The following is a 19,099-nucleotide window of genomic DNA, read 5'->3' as shown; positions in this document are numbered from 1 at the left end:
GACGACTCCCCCCAGTTTAGGAGCGCAGCAGAGCTCCAGTAGGCTCCTGGCACTTGTTGGCCTGGCCAGCAGCCCATCAACAAGGGATCCCAAGGCCACAGCCCACCAACCTGACGCCCTGTCCAGCAAGCAGAATCACCCCATTGGTCGGGCTGGCCAGGGAGAGAGCAGTTCAGCATCCGTCTGATGAGATAGCTTCAAGCCCAACTTGCTCTGAATTTTCACTGCTTCTATTCCAAAACTTAGACATAATTTCTCTCCCCTGCCACCCCCACGCACCTCTCTCCCACGCACACACTCACAGAAACATTCCTTCTTAGCTCGTGGCTGGCAGCTTCCTCATATAGATTGTTTTCCAAGGTTAGGGTTGCCAAATAAAATACAGGATGTTCAGTTCAATTTAAATTTTGTATAAACAACAAATTATTTTTTTTTGGTCTAAGTATATGCCAAATATTGTCTAGGATATACTTACACTGCAAAATTATTCACTGTTTTTCTGAAAATCAAATTTAACTGAGCATCCTGTATTTTGATTTACTGGATTTGGCAACCACCCCCTCCCCCTAAAAAGCCATGATTTCAGGCGCAGGTGGCCCTGGAAGGGGCAGAGGCTGGGGAGCTGCGCCCTGCAGTCTTAGTGCCTCAAGAAATGTTTACCGCCCGTCATGGCCTCTCCATCTGGGGCCACAGGCCTCGGTAAAGTCAGAAGAGGAAGAGGGACAGGGCCCATTGCTGCAGAGCTCCATCCCCTGCATCTTCGCCTTCCCTCCTCTTTGGCCCCACCTCCCCCAGACCCCCTCTGCACCCCGCTCTGCCCTGCCTTCATTGTCCAGTCCTTAGGCATTTGCAGGCCACCCTGCCCTCCCCACTCCAGTGGCCCCATGCTGCTCCCGGTGGTCCCCTCTCATCCCCTCACCCCTTCATCCCTGGGGGTCTTGGCACCCTCCAGTGGGGTCTCCTTACTTCCTGCCTCACCGCAAACCTTCCATCCCACCCACTGCTGCCCTCATCACACCACTCCCCTGTGCGCCCACCTGCCTCGGCTCCCCGCTGCTTGCTGCTAAGACGCACTGTCGTTAGCCTGGCACTCAGGCTCGCTCCAGCCCCACTTCCCGGTTCCAGTCTTCCCTCTCTTTCATGGCCCTCTGCTCCTGCCCTGCTTGTCCCCTCACTCCGCTCTGTCTGGAGTGTCCTGCCCTTCTTTTCTCCAAGGACCCAGTTCCACACATTCTTCAAGAACCATTTCCCTTCCCTGCTCTTAGCACTCTCCACAGAGTGTCCTTCTGTTTACTTGTGGCCTCATTCATTGCCTGTCTCTGCTCCTCAGCCCCGCTATTATACACACTCCGCAAGAGCGGGGACCTTATATCCCAGAGCCGATGACAAGCAGGGAGTCCTAAGAGATAGGCTGGGGAAATGCGTGCTGTTGAAGGAACATAATGCCACCTCTTCCAAGAAGTCCTCGGATTACCCCCCAGCTGCCTATAATCCCTCGATGCTCAGAACCCTTGCGGCCCTGGGGCAGCCCTCTCCAAAACACCAATCATTTCTGACTCAGATTACAAATCACGTTCTATTCCTCCCACTGGACTGCAGGTTCCCAGAGGGCAGAAACGGAGCCTTACCCAGCACATTCCTATGCAGGTTGTAGAACCCCCTGTTTTGAACAAATGCATCTGGGAAAGCTTGAACAAGTAGAGACAGTTGGACTAGGTCCCCACAAGGACACCAGGCTCTAGCTCTCAGCCCCAGCTCTTCCCAAACAAATCCCTGCTTCTTCCCCACGCTGGCCAAGATCCAGATCCACCAGCCTCACCTCCTGGCACCGCCCTGGCCTGGGCCCCGCCAAAGGCGGCAGCAGTCCTCCGGGAACCAGGCATCTCCCTGCACACACAAGCCAGTCGGGGAAGAAGAGCCTCCCTGATTCATGGGTGGGCGCCCTCTCAGGCCTGAAGGTCCTGGGTGGAACACAGCCGCGGGTGGGAAGGCGAGCCGTGGCATTGGAAGCAGCACTGGTGGGAGCCTGGCCAGGGCTCAGTGCCCACGGAGGAAGGGACTCAGTGAGTGCATGTGTCTCTCCTGGGCTTTCTCTGCTGCCATCCTGGAGGCTGATGGAATGCACACACAGGTCTGTGCAAATCCACACCCCAGACCACCCAGCAGTTCCACCGCTGGAGCAACACAGCGTCACACCCACTCCGGTCAACGCGCCCCCGTGCTGGGAATGCCAGGGCTAAAGCACCAAGAGGGGCACTGTTCTTCCCGGGTTCGTTCATTCAACAAGTATTTACTGACGATGACCCACCGGGGCTGAAATGCCATCTTCTGCCAACACCTTCCCCGTATTGTAGCTGATTCACACCCACGCCTGTTCTATAGGAAACAGGATGCGAAACGTGCTATTACGTGCCCCATATCACACCTTCAGTGTGTCTGCGTCCGTCTGATTCCCGCACGTTTAATCAGTGTCACCAATGCCTCTTACTGGTTTTTCATTGTGTTTTATTCGGAAAAACATGTGCTGCTTTCTGCATGCTCTGCAAGTATACCTTCGAGTCGTTCCATTGGCAAACAGTTCCTGAGTGCCAGCTTTGCATCAGGTCTGGGAATAACCTGCCAAGAATGCCTCTGGGCATGAGCAAGCTCGGTGCCTTCCCCACACAGCTGGCAGTCCAGCGGGGATCAATACAAAGAGTGGCAGTTCCAGTGGCCACATCCTCAGGACGGCCACGAGCTTCTGTTCTGGCCCCTGGGCTTTTCCTCTAACCTGTCTGAAAGGTTGGAATGAGAATAACGGGTAGGTGGTCTTTAAACCCCATCTCTGTCTCACACACACACACAGGAGCACATCCCATTGCAACGAGCATCATCTTGCTTTCAAACCTGTTTGCTTTTGCACGTCACAGGCGAGGGTTTCCCTGTTGTCTTTCTTTTTCCAAATCCCTTCTTTTCCTTGTGTCCCTGATATGACAACCCTGTTGGAAGAGTGCTGGAAAAATCGGGCTGGATGAGAGCTGTCATTAGAAGTGCACTGAAATTATTTAAGACAGGGCTCATTAAAACACAATAATAAAGATCCAGATGATAACAGGGAAAGCAGGTTGTCTGGGTGCCACGGCACAAAATACTTCGTTAGTGTTCCTAATTAATACTAACCCCTGTCATGGAATAAAAATATCACCTTCTTTAAGATCTGCCTGCCCATCAGGCGCTCTTCTGGCTGAAAAGCCCCCACGTCTGTTTCACCGTGATCCCTTTCTGAAATAATTGGTGTGGTCTGATTGATAATGCAGATTCCTTTTTAAAAGAAAACACACTATTTCTCATAATCAGAGCCGGCATGCGTAATGAGCAGGCGGGTGATGCCTTCAGCATCAGGTCTGTCAAAGCGCGTGGTTATTTCCATATTGATGCAAACTAAGATATTACACTCGCGCGTTCCGTCGACATGGCACATCTTTCAACAGTCAGCTCCGAATCATACATTCCTTGCAAACAAAATTACCTTCATTTTCTCCTTTGGTTCGGCGCAGCTAGCAGTTAAAATGTGCCCTAACAAGCTAATCAACTAATTTTTAGAATATGTTGGAACCGTTTAATATTCTAAAAGAAAACAAGAAAAAGTTGCTAATGGGTCTGCAGGCATAAACAGAAATAAATAGACAACTGGTTCATTGAGCATTAGCATACTTAAGTTTGAGTCAGTCACGGTGGAATTCATTTTGCAAGTCAAAAAAGCCATATCTATTTGTATCTATAAGCCAAACAACCTCATTTACTCGGTACATACTTGAGTGGATAACCTTGGCGTGAAGGTAACAAGGAGAAAGGATTTTCTGAGAGTGGTGTGTTCTCCTGGGGAGGAGCTGAGCTGCGCGGCCTGGGCTTGGCTTCCCAGCTCTGCCATGAGGAAATACTCAGCTTTGTCTGGGGGTGGTCCAAGCGCCCAGAGGCACCCAAAGCCAAGTGCATCCCAGGGAGGAGGATGAAGGGCTCTCTCTCGAGTGGGCATTGGTGACAGAGCGTGGCAAGCACCTGTTGAGGGCCTGCACCTGGGGTGACCTCAGACTGGTTGAGAGGAGTCAGCAGACGCAGACAAACCTGGCATGTTGGCTTGGGCTGCTGTAACAAAAGACCACAGCGTGGGGGGCACAATACACCTTTATTTCTCCCAGTTCTGGAGGCTAGAAATAAATCAAGGATCAAGGTGTAGTTCATTAGGTGCCTGGCGAGAGCCTCTCTCTGGCTTTGCCTTTGTACTATGTCTGTATATGTTGGACACAGAGAGGTCGCTCGTTCTTGCTCTCCCTAGAAGGCCACAGATCCCATCATGGGGCCCCACCCTCATGAACCCATCTAACCCTAATTACCTTCCACAGGCCCCTTCTCCACAGACCAACCTACTGGCTGTTAGGGCTTCACCAATGAATTTGGGAAGAACAGTTCAGTCCACACACCTGGGTTTAAATCTCAGCGCCCCTGGGATCTCACCAGCTATTTGCCCCAGGCAGGTGCCTCGGTGCTCTCATTGTGAAGCAGGGGGAAGGTGGCAGAATAGCTCCCCTTCATAGGGGTAGATGGGGGCTCGTGTGTTGTCATGGATGCAAAGGGCTTAGCACCTGGTAGGCCCCACTTGCGAGTAAGCCATTATCCCCCAGTCCTGCCTTATGGCCACCCTGTCCTCCAGGGAAACCCAGCTCCTCTCCAGCCCACAAATGTGCGCAAAGGGGGTCTCACCTCCTGCCGTTGCTCACACGTCTTCTTCCTCCCTTGCTTCCTCCGTCATCTTCCACCCACCTGAATCCTACTCATCCCCATCTGGGCCCTTCCCAAAGATACTACTCCCCCAAATCCTCTGGATTAACACACTCACCAACAAGCACAGTCTCCCCTGACTTTGAGCTCGATGTCATTTTCATCGAGTTCACATCGGCAGCTGTCTCTGTCCACTGAGCTCTGCGGTCTCAAAGATGAGTTTGGAGTCTTGGTTTTTCTAGTGTCAGCGTTGGATGTGGCGCTCGGCACAGAGTAGGCACTCAGGCCATGGTCACAGGATGGACACATGAATAGACAGATGGGTGGATGGATGAAGACCTGGTAATTTACATCTTTATTAGGGTGCTTTCTGTCCTCGTGTTAACAGACCGTTGGTGGCTTCCATATTCTCATCTCTTTCACGACTCTCGAGGCCCTGCCCACCCCACCCACTTAGCACCTGTGATCCCCTGGGTCCGCCCCGCCCCCCCTTTTCCACTGTGTACCTGACACTGTTGGAATGTGGGCATTACGTCCATGCAGGGTGATGCATCACCTGTACAGCACCCGCCTGGACAACTGGCACTGATGCTGGCAGACATGCCAGAGAAATGTGGACAGCCTACATGCCAGCAGGAGCCCAGCCAGGCCCAGGATCAAGCCCCCTCTGTCCCCAGCACAGTTCCTGGTGCAAAGAGAGTGACACTCAGTGGATGGAGCGGAGCTGCCCCAGGCTGGCCTGGCCACACGGAGGTGCCCGGTGCCCCTCCCCTCCCAGAGGTACAGCCACGGCCACCCTCAACCCACACAACAGACACTTCCTGTCCTCAGCCAGCCCAGCTTTGCTAGAAAGTGAATGTCAAGGACTAAGTACTGCTTTTCATTCTGTCACTGATCCCAAAAGGCACTTTTTTTAAAAAAAATTTTAATGAAATATTATCTTCTAGGCAAATTGCTCCTTATTTTCCCCGAAGATCTTAATTCTAGCTCTTGGCTTAGGACTCGGTTATCTGAGGTTAACCAGGGCCTCCCCTCGGCATGGCCTTTTGCCATTGGTTCCATCACACTTCACATCAGACCTGGTACTGTTGTTCACTTTTCAGAGGGGGAAAGCAGACGCCCTTGATGTTGAGCCACTTAACCCTAGAACTTCATCTGGAAGAGCTGGGCTCGCGTCTCGGCCACCTAAGTACGGTTGCTTGTCTGTGTCCCATGGGCTCCCCTAGAATTTGTGGAATTCACTCATCCCTTAGCAAAAAGTTCCTGAGTATCTGCTCAGTGGTTTGCCCTGTTCTGAGAACTGAGGGGGTAGAAAGAGCCCCTAAGACAGAAAGGAGCCTGCATGTTCAAAAAGAAAAGAGGGGGCTCAGGCTGCTGGAACTGGGACCACGGAGAGAGAAGTGAATATGGGCAAGAACCAGGCTGATTTTCAGATCGGAAGACTTTTAGGAGGTTTGTATAACTTATCTCCTCTTGAAAACTGCCGTCCAAATTTATAAGTACAGCCATCAATTTCCCTCTTTTGAAGAAAACCATTAGCCCATGGGGAAGTAGGAGCATCATGCACTGGCTTGAAAAGGAAATCTTCAGAGCTGATCCCTGCCACCACAGTTTAAGAAAGTGCTTGTTTGGGAGTTTCCCGGTAGTACAGCAGGTGAAGGATCTGGCATTGTCACTGCTGTGGCAGTTTCACTTCCTGGCCCAGGAACTTCTGCAGGCTGTAGGTGCAGCCTAAATAAATAAAGGGAAGGAAGGAAAGGAGGGAGAGAGGAAGGAAGGAAGAACGGACTTGTTTTACGGAGATAAAACTATACGGGGGGAGTTCCCCTGGTGGCGCAGTGGTTAACGAATCCGACTAGGAACCATGAGGTTTGCGGGTTCGATCCCTGGCCTTGCTCAGTGGGTTAAGAATCCGGCGTTGTCATTGGTGTAGGTCGCAGACGTGGCTCCGGTGTCCGGTGGTGTAGGTCGCAGACACGGCTCGGATCCCGAGTTGCTGTGGCTCTGGTGTAGGCTGGTGGCTATGGCTCCGATTAGACCCCTAGCCTGGGAACCTCCATATGCCGCGGGAGCGGCCCAAGAAATGGCAAAAAGACAAAAAAAAAAAAAAAACTATACGGGTACCATTTTTTTGACAGTCAGCTTGGCAAAGATGAACATGCCAATGGCAAGTAGGTATGAAGCTGGTGGGGGCGGGGGTGCGAAGCAGGGTTGGTAAGAGAGAAAAGGGGAGTCTTCCTTCAGCAGTGGCAGAGAGCCCTGCTTCCTCGCAGCTCCACAAGGTGATAGGTTCTCATTAGGAAAATCCAGAAACATTTAGAAGATAGAAATCTCTTCCCTTTACTCATATCACTAAGGCAGAGGGATGTCATCCTATTTTCACTTTTCTGATCCCTTTTAAACACTCTTAAAAAATAAAAGCTATTTAAAGGACCAAGCTTCAATTTTCTAGAAAGGGAGACATAAGAAATTGTTATAAATAGACCCTCTTAAGACTGCATTTAGAGGTCAGAAGACAGCTAAAGTTGATTTAGCGGGAACACCAGCAGATCCACTTTCGGATGTTATGGCAACAAAACTGTGCGATGCTACAGACGCAGGAAACACACATGTCAGTGTTCCAGGCTTGCTCCGTCCTTTGTGCAGCCATGACCTCCAATGCCCACGTGTGAAGGGGTTGTCATGGAAACAATAGCTCACTCTCTGGACCTGTGAGTCAAATGGCCCCAGGCCTCTGAACAACCAGCTGGGTGGGTGACCACAAGGAGAAGCAGAACCGGGGCAGGGACCATGTGACCCACTGTGCCCACCAGGATGCCTCCTTCCTGGGTCCCTGTGGGAGGTGCTGGGGCAAGAGCGACCAAGAAGGAGGCTCTGGCTCTGCCTTCAGGAGGTACCCAGACCAGAAAGAGCCACTGGAGTGTGTATAAATCACCCCACTCGAGGGGGCATGGTCATTGCCAGGACAGGTGTGGAGAGCAGGGAACAAGGGTGCCTGGATGCTTAGGGAGGCCTTTTCCCCAAGGCCGTGGACTTTCGGCTGGGTGCCAGGGGAAGGGTGAGGCCCTGCATAGGAGCAGTCCGGACATGGGGACCCGTGTTCAGAATTTTGTTTCACTGAATGAAGTGTGTGCTGGGGGAAGACGTGAAAGGCCCATCTGGAGAGGCAGAGCGCAGCTCCACATCAATGAATGGCTGCAGGAGTTCCCGTTGTGGCGCAGTGGAAATGAATCTGACTAGAAACCATGAGGTGGCAGGTTCAATCCCTGGCCTTGCTCAGTGGGTTAAGGACCAGCGTTGCCGTGAGCTGTGGTATAGGTTGCAGACGCAGCTCGGATCCCGCTCCAATTGGACCCCTAGCCTGGGAATCTCCATATGCCGCGGGTGCGGCCCTGAAAAGACAAAAAAAAAAAAAAGAAAGAAAGAAAAAGCCAAAAATAAAAAATAAATGGCTGCAGTGCAAAAACTGTATGATTTTTGTGTAACTCATAAGATTCCTGCAGAGAAAATGCTTTTTTAAAAATACAGGTTATGCTTTTTGGGGAGTTAACTATGAAAAGTTAAGAGTACAAAGATTCTGATGTTGAATGTTTCTAAATAGTTTAATGGTTCCTTTAATCTCTTGACTTGTATATGATAGCACCCACAGTAAATTTGGGAAGTTTTAGGTGGCTGCATTTTGGGGGTTTTTAATTTATTTTGTGACCAAATTATGTGTATTTTTTACAAACCAGATGGCATGGGGACAGGGCTTCATTATAAGAACCAATCATTATGAAACGAGGAGTTCCCGTCATGGCACAGCAGAAACGAATCTGACTAGTATCCGTGAGGATGCAGGTTCGATCCCTGGCCTCGCTCAGTGGGTTGAGGATCTGATGTTGCCGTGAACTGAGGTGTAGGTCACAAACATAGCTCACATCCCGTGTTGCTGTGGCTGTGGTGTAGGCCAGCAGCTGTAGCTCTGATTTGACCCCTAGCCAGGGAACTTCCATATGCTGCAGGTGCGGCCCTAAAAAGACCACAAAAAAAAATTATGAAACAATAAGCACTAGACTCTGTCTTCACAGGGAGGCTGGAGCCCCTCCCTCCGTGTCCTAGCTGTGGGACCGTCAGCTGTCCGTCCTCTCTCTGGTAATAGGCTCATGGTGACCTGCACATGTAGCCTCAAAAGCTATGCATGTGTCTTTCTGTCACAGTCATTCCAGGCACCTGGAAGACATTTGAGTTTGATCCAGATGGCATGTCTGAAAGATAACAGGATGGGATGCAGGTAAATCAGGTGAGGAGAAGCAGGTCTACTCTTGGCTGAGCTCTCCTGGGGGCCTGATCAGTTTAAGCTGTACCATTTGTGAATTTCAGGCTGAGAGATATATGGTTTGGGGGCAACCTAGAGCCAACCTTTGGGCCCTCCAAACTTTTTTTTTTTCCTTTTTAGGGCTGCACCTGCAGCATATGCAAATTCCTGGGATAGGTAGGGGTCCAATTGGAGCTGCAGCTGCCAGCCACAGCCTCAACCACAGCAACGCCAGATTCGAGCCATGTCTTCGACCTACACCACAGCTCACGGCAACGCCAGATCTTTAACCCACTGAGCGAGGCCAGGGATCAAATCCACGTCCTCATCATGGATACTAGTCAGGTTTGTAACCCACTGAGCCACAACAGGAACTCCCAAGCTCTCCAAACTTTTGCTTCAGGAGATGAAAAAAATATGCCCTGGCCAATCAGGAGAGGCAGGTGTAGGGGTTCCACTGGGGTACAGTGGAGAGAATCAGTGATTGTGCCCAGTGGCAGGCAGGGCATGCTCCCTCCTGACTCTCAAAGCTCATCAAGCAGCCACTGGACCAGACACACCCAAAGCATCTGCAGACTCGCCAAGGACTCCCCACCCTGAAGCACTGTGGCTGCTTTGCTCAAAATACGCTTATTAACTATGGCATTCCGTCTTGTTTCTTAATTAGTTCATATTTTCAAAATGCTTTGATGATGAAAAGAGCCGCTTAGGAGTTCGGTTTCTGCGGTTATTTCTGCTGTTACTTATACAATGCCGCACAGACCATGTGCCCCGCAGCCCTGTGGATCATGGGGCGCTTTAAAGCAAAGAGGGAAGTCCTGCCCCAGCAGAGTTGGAAGATTCTGGCACAAAAGCAAAAACAAACCAAAATGAAACACCAGCGAAATGGAGCTCAGATGAATGAGACCCTTGGCGGGGGGCTGGAGGTCCATGGGCATTGAGGAATTACCGGGCCTTGGGCCGTCCAGGAGCGGCTGTGAGGAGCGCTCGTGGCCTGGACTCTAAGGCGTGAGAAGCATCTGGAACCAGAAGCCCTTTTGTTGCTCTCAAAGCTGCTCCCCATGAACCCCGGGAGGGCCCTCAGCACCATGAGTTCTCATTCCCACAGCTTCATCTGCGTTGCCCCCATTCCCATGGAAGGGAAGCCAAGGGGAGCCCCAAGCAGGGTGCCCCTCTCCGCACCTTGTGTTGCCCTGATGGATGATCTTGACATAACGAGGTGAAGGAAATACTCTCCTGCAGCTGACATGTGCGTTTCTCCCGAGAGACTCTCAGCTTCCCTGGGAAAAATGGGCAAATGCACTGGGAAGAGGAGCAGAGGTCCCAGAGCCTGACGGGCTTGAGCTGCCCCGTGAAGGTGAGAACTGACGGGGCAGAGAGCGAAGAGGCGGGACGGAGGCTGGTGCAGGACCCGGCAGGGGCTGTGCAGAGCGCCACGTGGCAGCTCAGTAACCTCTAAAGCCCTCGGTCCAAATGCATCTTTCGTGGAGACCAGTGAGAGAGGTGGAGCTTGTGTGCAGGTGAGGGGGACAAAACGGAAACCCGACGTGCAGATTCAGATGGGACATGATGACAGAAACCAGGGAGAAGGCCCCCGATTCTCACAGGCGTGGCCTTAGGGCTTCAAGCCGGGTTTACCTGAATCTCTGCCGGATAGAGAGGCCCATCCTTCATCAGGGGACCCGTATCTGAGCACTAAGAAAGCGGGGAGCACAGCTGCAAGGGAGGATTGGCCAAGAAGCCAACGAAGCTTCAGGGCTCCTCGCTCACATGGCGCCTTCCGAGGCGGTGAGACAGCTCTAGCAGTCTTGTGGTTGTGAGTTTGTGTTCTTCAAAGAGGGCGCCCCAAGGTGGATGAGCTGCAGGTCATATAAACCGGGGGCCACCCCTGCTCAACTGCCTCGTTCACTGCTGTATCCTCAAAGCGACTCGCACTGAGCCTGGCACACTGTACGTGACTTCCGTCTGTATACGAGACAGGCGGGTGGAGGGAGCAAAGGAGATTTGCACGAAGGACAGATGGATGGAGCAAGGAAGGGAGGAAGGAAGCCTAAATGAGCGCATGGGTGGATGGAGGGAGGAAGGGAGGGGCGGATGGTTGGAGGAGGGGGTGGACGGATGGATGGATAAATGGCGAGTTGGTTGACGGGGAGGAGAGAAGTGAGGTGGGAGGGAGGAAGGGAGGCGAGGACGCATAATAGAGATAAACTGGGGATTATGGATGGTTGGATGTGTGGATGGGTGGGTGGGTGGATGGAAGGGGGTGCAGGTGAAACAGTGATAGCCAGTTTTGGACTGAAGAGAAATTGAAAGCTTCTGACTAAAGGGGAAGAGTTCCATTTTAATTTAACTGGTACAGTGTCAGAAAATATCTCAGCTGGAAAGGACCTCAAAAATCATGTGGCTCAAAAAAAAATTTTTAGGGGGTTCCCGACATGGCTCAGTGGTTAACGAACCCAACGAGTAACCATGAGGTTGTGGTTTCGATTCCTGGCCTCGCTCATTGGGTTAAAGATCCAGCGTTGCTGTGGCTGTGGTGTAGGCCGGCAGCTATAGCTCCAATTCAACCCCTAGCCTGGGAACCTCCATATGCCGTGGGTGCGGCCCTAAAAAGACAAAAGTGTTTTAATAAAAAATAAATAAAATAATAAAATAAAATTTTAAAATTAAAAAAAAATTTGAAAAAGGAGTCCCTGTTGTGGTGTGGTTGATGAAGGGTCCAGCAGTGCCACAGATTACAGCTGCCACTCCCTTTTGCTCCCCGGCCCAGGAACTTCCATATGCCCTGGGTATAGCCCCCCAAAATAAAACAAAATTCATGCAGCTCAAATCCCTCCACTTCTACACATGCAAATCCCAAGATCTTCATGTAGCAGAGAGATGTTCCCATGAAGAGCCGCCCACACAGAGATGCTTACAGAGAGTCCTCCGCAGCCACAGGTAAAACATCAAGTGACATTCAACGCAGGACAAACAAACTACAAGTCCTGTTTCTATTCCTAGTTTCAAGGTTAACCTTTCAAAGGTTCTATCTTGATGGGTCCGTTGACCACCACTGGCAAATGTAGAAGCGCTTGAATTTGGAGAAGAACGTTTCTTCTCTCCAGCCTTTGACGGCCCGGCCAGGCCTTGGGAGCCTTTGCTGACGTTTCCAGTGGAGCCGAAAGCAACAGCTGATCCCTCGTTCACACCAGCAGCTCCCTGAGGAGATGAACCAAAGACGGACCTGGGACGCTGGAATGTTCTTCTCTGCCCCTTTTGCCCATTGCCCCTTGTCTTGGAGAGGAAACCCGAAGGGTGCCAGAGGGAGGAAGACGCCCCCCATTTGCAAAGAGTTAGTGCTTATTGCAGTGCTGATGGTGATTGGCCGTCCAGCTACCCTTACAAAGCTCCACGTGGGAAAATCATGCTTTACCAGGTTGAATTGTGCCCCCCCCCCGAATATGTTCACCAGAACCTAAAATGGGGCCATACTTGGATCCCGCGTGGTTGTGCCTCTGGCGTAGGCCAGTGGCTCCAGCTCCGATTAGACCCCTAGCCTGGAAACCTCCATATGCCGCGGGAGCGGCCCAAAGAAATAGCAAAAAGACAAAAAAAAAAAAAAAAAAGCTAATAATTGAGGTTAAATTCCTTATTCCTCCAGGAAATAGAATCCCCACTTGCTGGACAGATGTAAACACTTGGAAAAGATGGTTCTCTCCCTGTCTTTGCAGGATGTTTCTGTGTGGCCTTGGTCCCACTTTCTTATCTCTGTAATCAGGCTGATAAATATTTGAAACATGCACTCACATCACTCATATCCTCATGGAGTAGTTGCATATACCGCCTGGTACCCGCTATGCAGGAATTGCCCAGTAATTCTTTACCAGGTGTGGTTCCGGTGTCTTCACATCAGAGGTGGTACCTGCCCCCATCACTTTCTTCACTAGGAGAACAGTCCAAATTTTAATTTAAAACTGAGGACAAATATTTATTCCTTTGGAAGAAAACAATCTTGTTTTATCAGAATGGTGATTTCCAAATTAGACATTCAACACTTTGATTTGGCCAAAAAAATAAAAAGGAAAGAAATCTGGGGATAATTTCAAAGTCATCACGCGTTGGGTATGTTTAGCAGTAACATTAGGCTTGACAGCAACTGTTTGAAGATTGTGACGGCAGCAATAAAAATAAGCCACTCTTGCCCGAGTGGCAATAATAGCTACTGTTGAGTGTGGACTCTGCAAAGGGCAAAGCCAGATGCTCTGCCTACTTAAGTGGTTCACAACCAGGGGTGGCTTTGTCTCCCTGGGGATATTTGGCAGTGTCTGGAGACATTTTTGGATGTCACAGTTACAGGGTCAGGAATGGGGGGCAGTGCTCGTGACTTAACCAGGGGTGCTGCCAAACATTCTACAATGCACAGGGCAGCAAGCTCCCCCCCCCCGCCCCCGCACCGCCGCCCCGACCCAAAGAATTATCCATCCCAGAATGTCAATAGCATGAGGGTGAGAACCCTAGTCCACCAGTAATGCCTTCAGATCAGGAGACTGAGTTTCCGGGACAATAAATAACGTGCGCACGTTCCCACGGCAACTTCGAACATCCTTAGTTTCCTCTCTAGGGATAGGAAACGAAATAGCCATCATTGACGTTCCATTGCAGCTCAGCCGAAACGAATCCGACTAGGATCCATGAGAATGCAGGTTTGAGCCCTAGCCTTGCTCCGTGGGTTAAGGATCCCGCATTGCCATGAGCTATGGTGTTGGTCACAGATGCGGCTTGGATCCTGTGTTGCTGTGGCGGTGGTGTAGGCCAGCTGCTGTAGCTCTGATTCGACCCCTGGCCTGGGAACTTCCATATGCCATGAGTGCAGCCCTAAAAAGCAAAAAAAAAAAAAAAAAAAAAAGGCCATCATTAGCCAGTAACAGGAACCCGGAAATGGGTTAAAGAAAGAATTTGCAAATACTCTTGGTGTCCGACAGCATGGTAACGCGATGAGATGGTTTTCGTGGCTGAACACGTCTCGGGTGTTGACCATGAGGGATCGCGGTACCAAGGAAGCACCTTCTTTATAAGCTGCCCACCCACGTTTGCCTCTCCCCGGAATTTTTCCTCTGCTTTATCATCCATAATTGGATAACTTTTCTCCAATTTTCTCCTTGGAACAGTGAAGATAAGGTTTCTGTTTAATCATCCTCCTCTAAGCACTTGCAATCAGGCAGGATATTGCTGCTTTTAAAATAAGACAATGACATTTAATGACTTTCATTTCTTTCTATACAAAAGATTAATTTATATGCTGGAGTCATCGTTTCATGGAAAACTCAGCCTGTTCTTTGTGAAATGCTGCAATATGATGAACAACTCAATCCCTCCCTTATGTTTTTAATTTTGTGGCTTTCTCTGTGTATATTTACCTTCACAGTCTAATTTCGCCTTTGCTTAAGCATTAGGGTAAAATTGGCTAATGGAGCAGAGGAGCGATGCTGTGGTCTCTCGAGGGGCCCAAGGAATCTTCTTCCCCAGCTCCAGATACCACTAGTGCACGAGCAAGACAGGACCGCGTTGGCGAGAGACGAGTGTATTTGGGAACTCGCGCGAAATGCCCGCTTAGCCCAACAAACCGAGGCCTCCTGTGAGCTGACCTTAACGTTCCCACGCCCCTTGCATCCTTCCAGACACTGTGAGCTCTGACCCCAGCAGGTAGCCCCTTTTCCCCCAGATCGCCAACATCTGCTCACATTTCTGCGTCTCTTCTCAAGACTTTTCCTTCTGCCCAAATGCGTTTTCTTCCTTCTGTCTTCCATCGAAATTCTCTTTATCAGAGTTCCCAAGGTGCAGCAGGTTAAGGATCTGGCATTGTCACTGCAGTAGCTCAGGTTCGATCCCTGGCTCAGGAACTTCCACATGCCATAGGCAAGGCCAAAAAGAGGGAGGAGAAGTCTTGTTTATCTTTCAAAGCTCGTCTCAGATGCCTTTGTGGGTTCCCCTGTAGAATGACTCCCTTCTGGGCTCACACAGTCCTTGGTATGGAGGCCCCGGTTTGATGCTGTTTTTTAGGATGATGGGAACAGCGCTGCTTGCTGACTGTTCCTGGGGGCCAAGCACCGTGTTCTCCTGACAGGTCTGCGCTGCCAAATCATCTGTATCATTTTGCAGACGAGGAAGCCATGATTCAAGTTTACAGTCATGAAGAGGGCTTAGTGAGCGGTGGGTTCAAACACTTGGACACATTTTCCTCCTTCTAAAACCCAATGGATACATGTAAGTGTGACTTGGCCCCCATGCTGTACAGCAGAAAAAAATAAATAAATAAATTTTAAAAAATAAAAATATTAATAGACTCCAAAAAAAATAAAATAAAAAAATAAAACCCAATGGAATGCCCTTTGCCGTGTGAGAGAGAGGAGGGCGTGAAAGTTCCCCCGACAAGGAGGGTCACGCTGGCTGCAGCCTGATGCCTCCAGGGCAGTGGGGCCCCCCCCCTCTCCGAACTCACTGCAGAAAGAGGGCTGGACCTCTCCCCAGGCCCCCTGGGGACCTGATTCCACTTAGAAATGACCACATTAGGAATGCCCTCATGGCTCAGCAGGTTCAGGAACTGGCATTGTCACTACTGTAGCTTGAGTTCAATCCCTGGCTCAGGAACTTTCACATACCACGGGCACAGCCAAAAAGAAAAAAAAGAAATCAGTAGTTTCCGTTGTGGTTCAATTTTTAACGAATCCGGCTAGGAACCAAAAGGTTGCTGGTTCGATCCCTGGCCTTGCTCAGTGGGTTAAGGGTCCAGCGTTGCCGTGAGTTGTGGGGTAGGTTGCAGTCGCGGCTCGGATCTGGAGTTGCTATGGCTCCGATTCGACCCCTAGTCCTGGGAACCTCCACATGCCACGGGTGCAGCCCAAGAAATGGCAAAAAGAGAAGAATAAGAGACATCACCGCCTGAAACAGGCAAATGTGAAACCCTCTAAAGTTTCTAAAATGTTAAGAAAATGTGTTTATCTATCACCAACGACAAGATATATGCCTACCCACCCCCCAAAAGAAATCACATCAGTTCATGTCTCAAGCAAACGGCAAGTGTTCAGCAGATCCTCGGGCTAAGTTCTGGCTTCAGCAACTTGCTTCTAATTCTTCCTGATGTTCATGGCGAGTGTGACCTGTTTCCTAAGAGAAAAGATGCCCTTTTGGGATGGAGGCTCGGAGCTCCTGCTGTCCGTGGTGCTTATGAGTGATGGGATCCATTGTGACAAGCTCCTGGTGCCCCCAGAGCTGTACATCACGGAAACCAGGAATCCTTACTGCACAGGCTTTCGCAGATGCTGTCAGGAAACGCGAAATGGTAACTGTAACAGTTTTGCCCAAGAAGAGAGGCTGACTCATCTCTGACACAGGAAGCCCTCACGGCCCCCCTCCGTGCACGTTCTCTGAGGTGACACAACCCCGTGATTGTGGATAGAAGAGGGGTCTCAGCTTCCCTTCCAATGCCCCCTACACGCCCACTCTCTGCTTGCCACCGACAGCTCTAAACCCATCCTGCTTTCGACCTGGCGCCACCCAGTCTAAGATGTGCCCTCTGCCCGATTGCCCGCAGCCCAGAAAATCACAGCAGGCAAAGCCCCAGGTGCCTTGGAGATTATCACGTGTGTGACGCTAAACCTTTTTAGGTTGCAGACACCTCAAAGAATCTGGTAAGGAGCTCTGGCCCTCCCCAGAAAAATGCACATACACACTAACTCACAGCTTCCAGGGATCTACAGACCTACAAAGCCCACCCTTGAAGCCCCATGCGTGAGAACCCGTGATTCAGACCAAGAGAGGCCCAGAAAACCATCCCAACTAGCTAAGATCCTGCAGCCAAGGGCAGAAATAAGGCAAAAATTCAGATCCTGTGTCTCTTGGGCAGTACCAGTAAATCTGCTCCTTGCTGCCCTCACTCTACCCTCCTGGCGGCAACCCTGCCCTCCCCCCACCACTGAATCAGACACGGTTTTCCCATGGTCATACATGGATCATTCATAAGAATGAAGTATAGGGAGTTCCTGTCTTGGCGCAGTGGAAACAAATCCCACTAGTATCCATGAGGATGTTGGTTCGATCCCTGGCCTCACTCAGTGGGCCGGGGATCCTGCGTTGCCATGAGCTGTGGTGTAGGTGGCAGACCCAGCTCGGATCCCAAGTTGCTATAGCTGTGGTGTAGGTCGGCACCTATAGCTCCGATTCAACCCCTAGCCTGGGAATTTCCATATGCCATGGGTGCAGCCTTTAAAAAAAAAAATGAAGTGTAATACAAATAACAAAAAGTACACAGCTCAGTGGATGTTTACAAAGGCAGCACACAACCAAAGCAATACATAACACATTCTGATTTTTTTTTTTCTGTCTCTTTGCCATTTCTTGGGCTGCTCCCGCAGCATATGGAGGTTCCCAGGCTAGGGGTCGAATCGGAGCTGTAGCCACCGGCCTACGCCAGAGGCACAGCAACGCGGGATCCCAGCCGTGTCTGCGACCTACCCCACAGCTCACGGCAACGCTGGATCCTTAACCCACTGAGCAAGGGCAGGGACCGAACCCGCAACCTCATGGTTCCTAGTCGGATTCGTTAACCACTGCGCCACGACAGGAACTCCGCATTCTGATTTTAAATTTGAAAATAAACACCCTCCTGACTTCTAGTACCATAAATTAATTTTGTTTATTTTTAAACTTTATGTAAATGAAAGCAAGTAGAATATAATACCCTTTTGCATCTGGATTCTTTCACTCAAAATTACGTTCGGGAGATTCATCCGTGCCATTGTGTATAATCGCAGTTTGTCCTTTTCATCGCCGTAGCGTGTTTCACGGTATGAATGTACCAGTCATTGTCTGCTCTATCCTTGAGGGGCAATTGGGGTATTTCCAGTTTGAGGCTATTACAGATAGTACTTGGGTGAACGTCCTCATGAATATCTTTTGATGAACCAATGTCCCCGACTATGTTAAGCATATACCTGGAAACTGAAGCACTGGGTCACAGGATATGGACAGGTTCAAATTTAGTAGATAATGACGAAATGTTTTCCAAAGAGTAGGTCCCAATGTATATTCCCACAAACAGGGAATAAGACTTCTAACTGTTTCACATTAGAAGTGTGGTAGTATTTCCTTTTTTTTCTAGTTGTTTTATTTTATTTTTTTGTCTTTTTAGGGCCACACCCTCGGCGTATGGAGGTTCCCAGGCTAGGGGTCTAATCGGAGCTGTAGCCACCGGCCTATGCCAGAGCCACAGCAACACGGGATCCCAGCTGTGTCTGCGACCTACACCACAGCTCATGGCAACGCTGGATCCTTAACCCACTGAGCAAGGCCAGGGATCGAACCCGAAACCTCACGACTCCCAGTGAGATTCGTTAACCACTGAGCCACAACGGGAACTCCATTCCAGTTGTTTTAATTTTAAACATTCAATTAGGTATTTAACTGTGTCTTTAATAGCCATTTCCTTTGTGATTAAGAAAGCTGAGTACCTTCTTAGATATTTATTAGTCGTTGGGGTATTTGTTACTCTTTTTTCTAAAACACTTATTCAGATTTTTTGCCCATTTTGTTATTTGTCTGTTTTATTGGTTTATGGGATTTTTTTTGGTAATTCTGGTATGAGTCCTAAGTCAAATATTATCATTGCAAACATAGTCTCCCACCCTGAGGCACGCTTCTTATTCCCTTGTTGGTGTCTTTTGGTGAACAAAATCTTAATTATAATAAGCCCAACTTATTAATTTTGTCCTTTATAAAGAGTGCTTTTGATGTCCTAGTTTAGAAATGTTGGAGTTCCCGTCATGGCGCAGTGGTTAACGAATCTGATTAGGAACCATGAGGTTGCAGGTTTGATCCCTGGCCTTGCTCAGTGGGTGAAGGATCCAGCATTGCCATGAGCTGTGGTGTAGTCCGGCAGCTACAGCTCCGATTAGACCCCTAGCCTGGGAACCTCCATATGCAGCACTAGAAAAGGCAAAAAGACAAAAAAAAAAAAAAGAAAGAAAGAAAGAAATCTTTGCTGAGCCCAAAGATTAAGGAGATATT

Source organism: Phacochoerus africanus, chromosome 15 (genome assembly GCF_016906955.1).
Source record: "Phacochoerus africanus isolate WHEZ1 chromosome 15, ROS_Pafr_v1, whole genome shotgun sequence".
NCBI classification, from domain to species: domain Eukaryota; kingdom Metazoa; phylum Chordata; class Mammalia; order Artiodactyla; family Suidae; genus Phacochoerus; species Phacochoerus africanus.
This window is presented reverse-complemented; position numbering follows the sequence as displayed.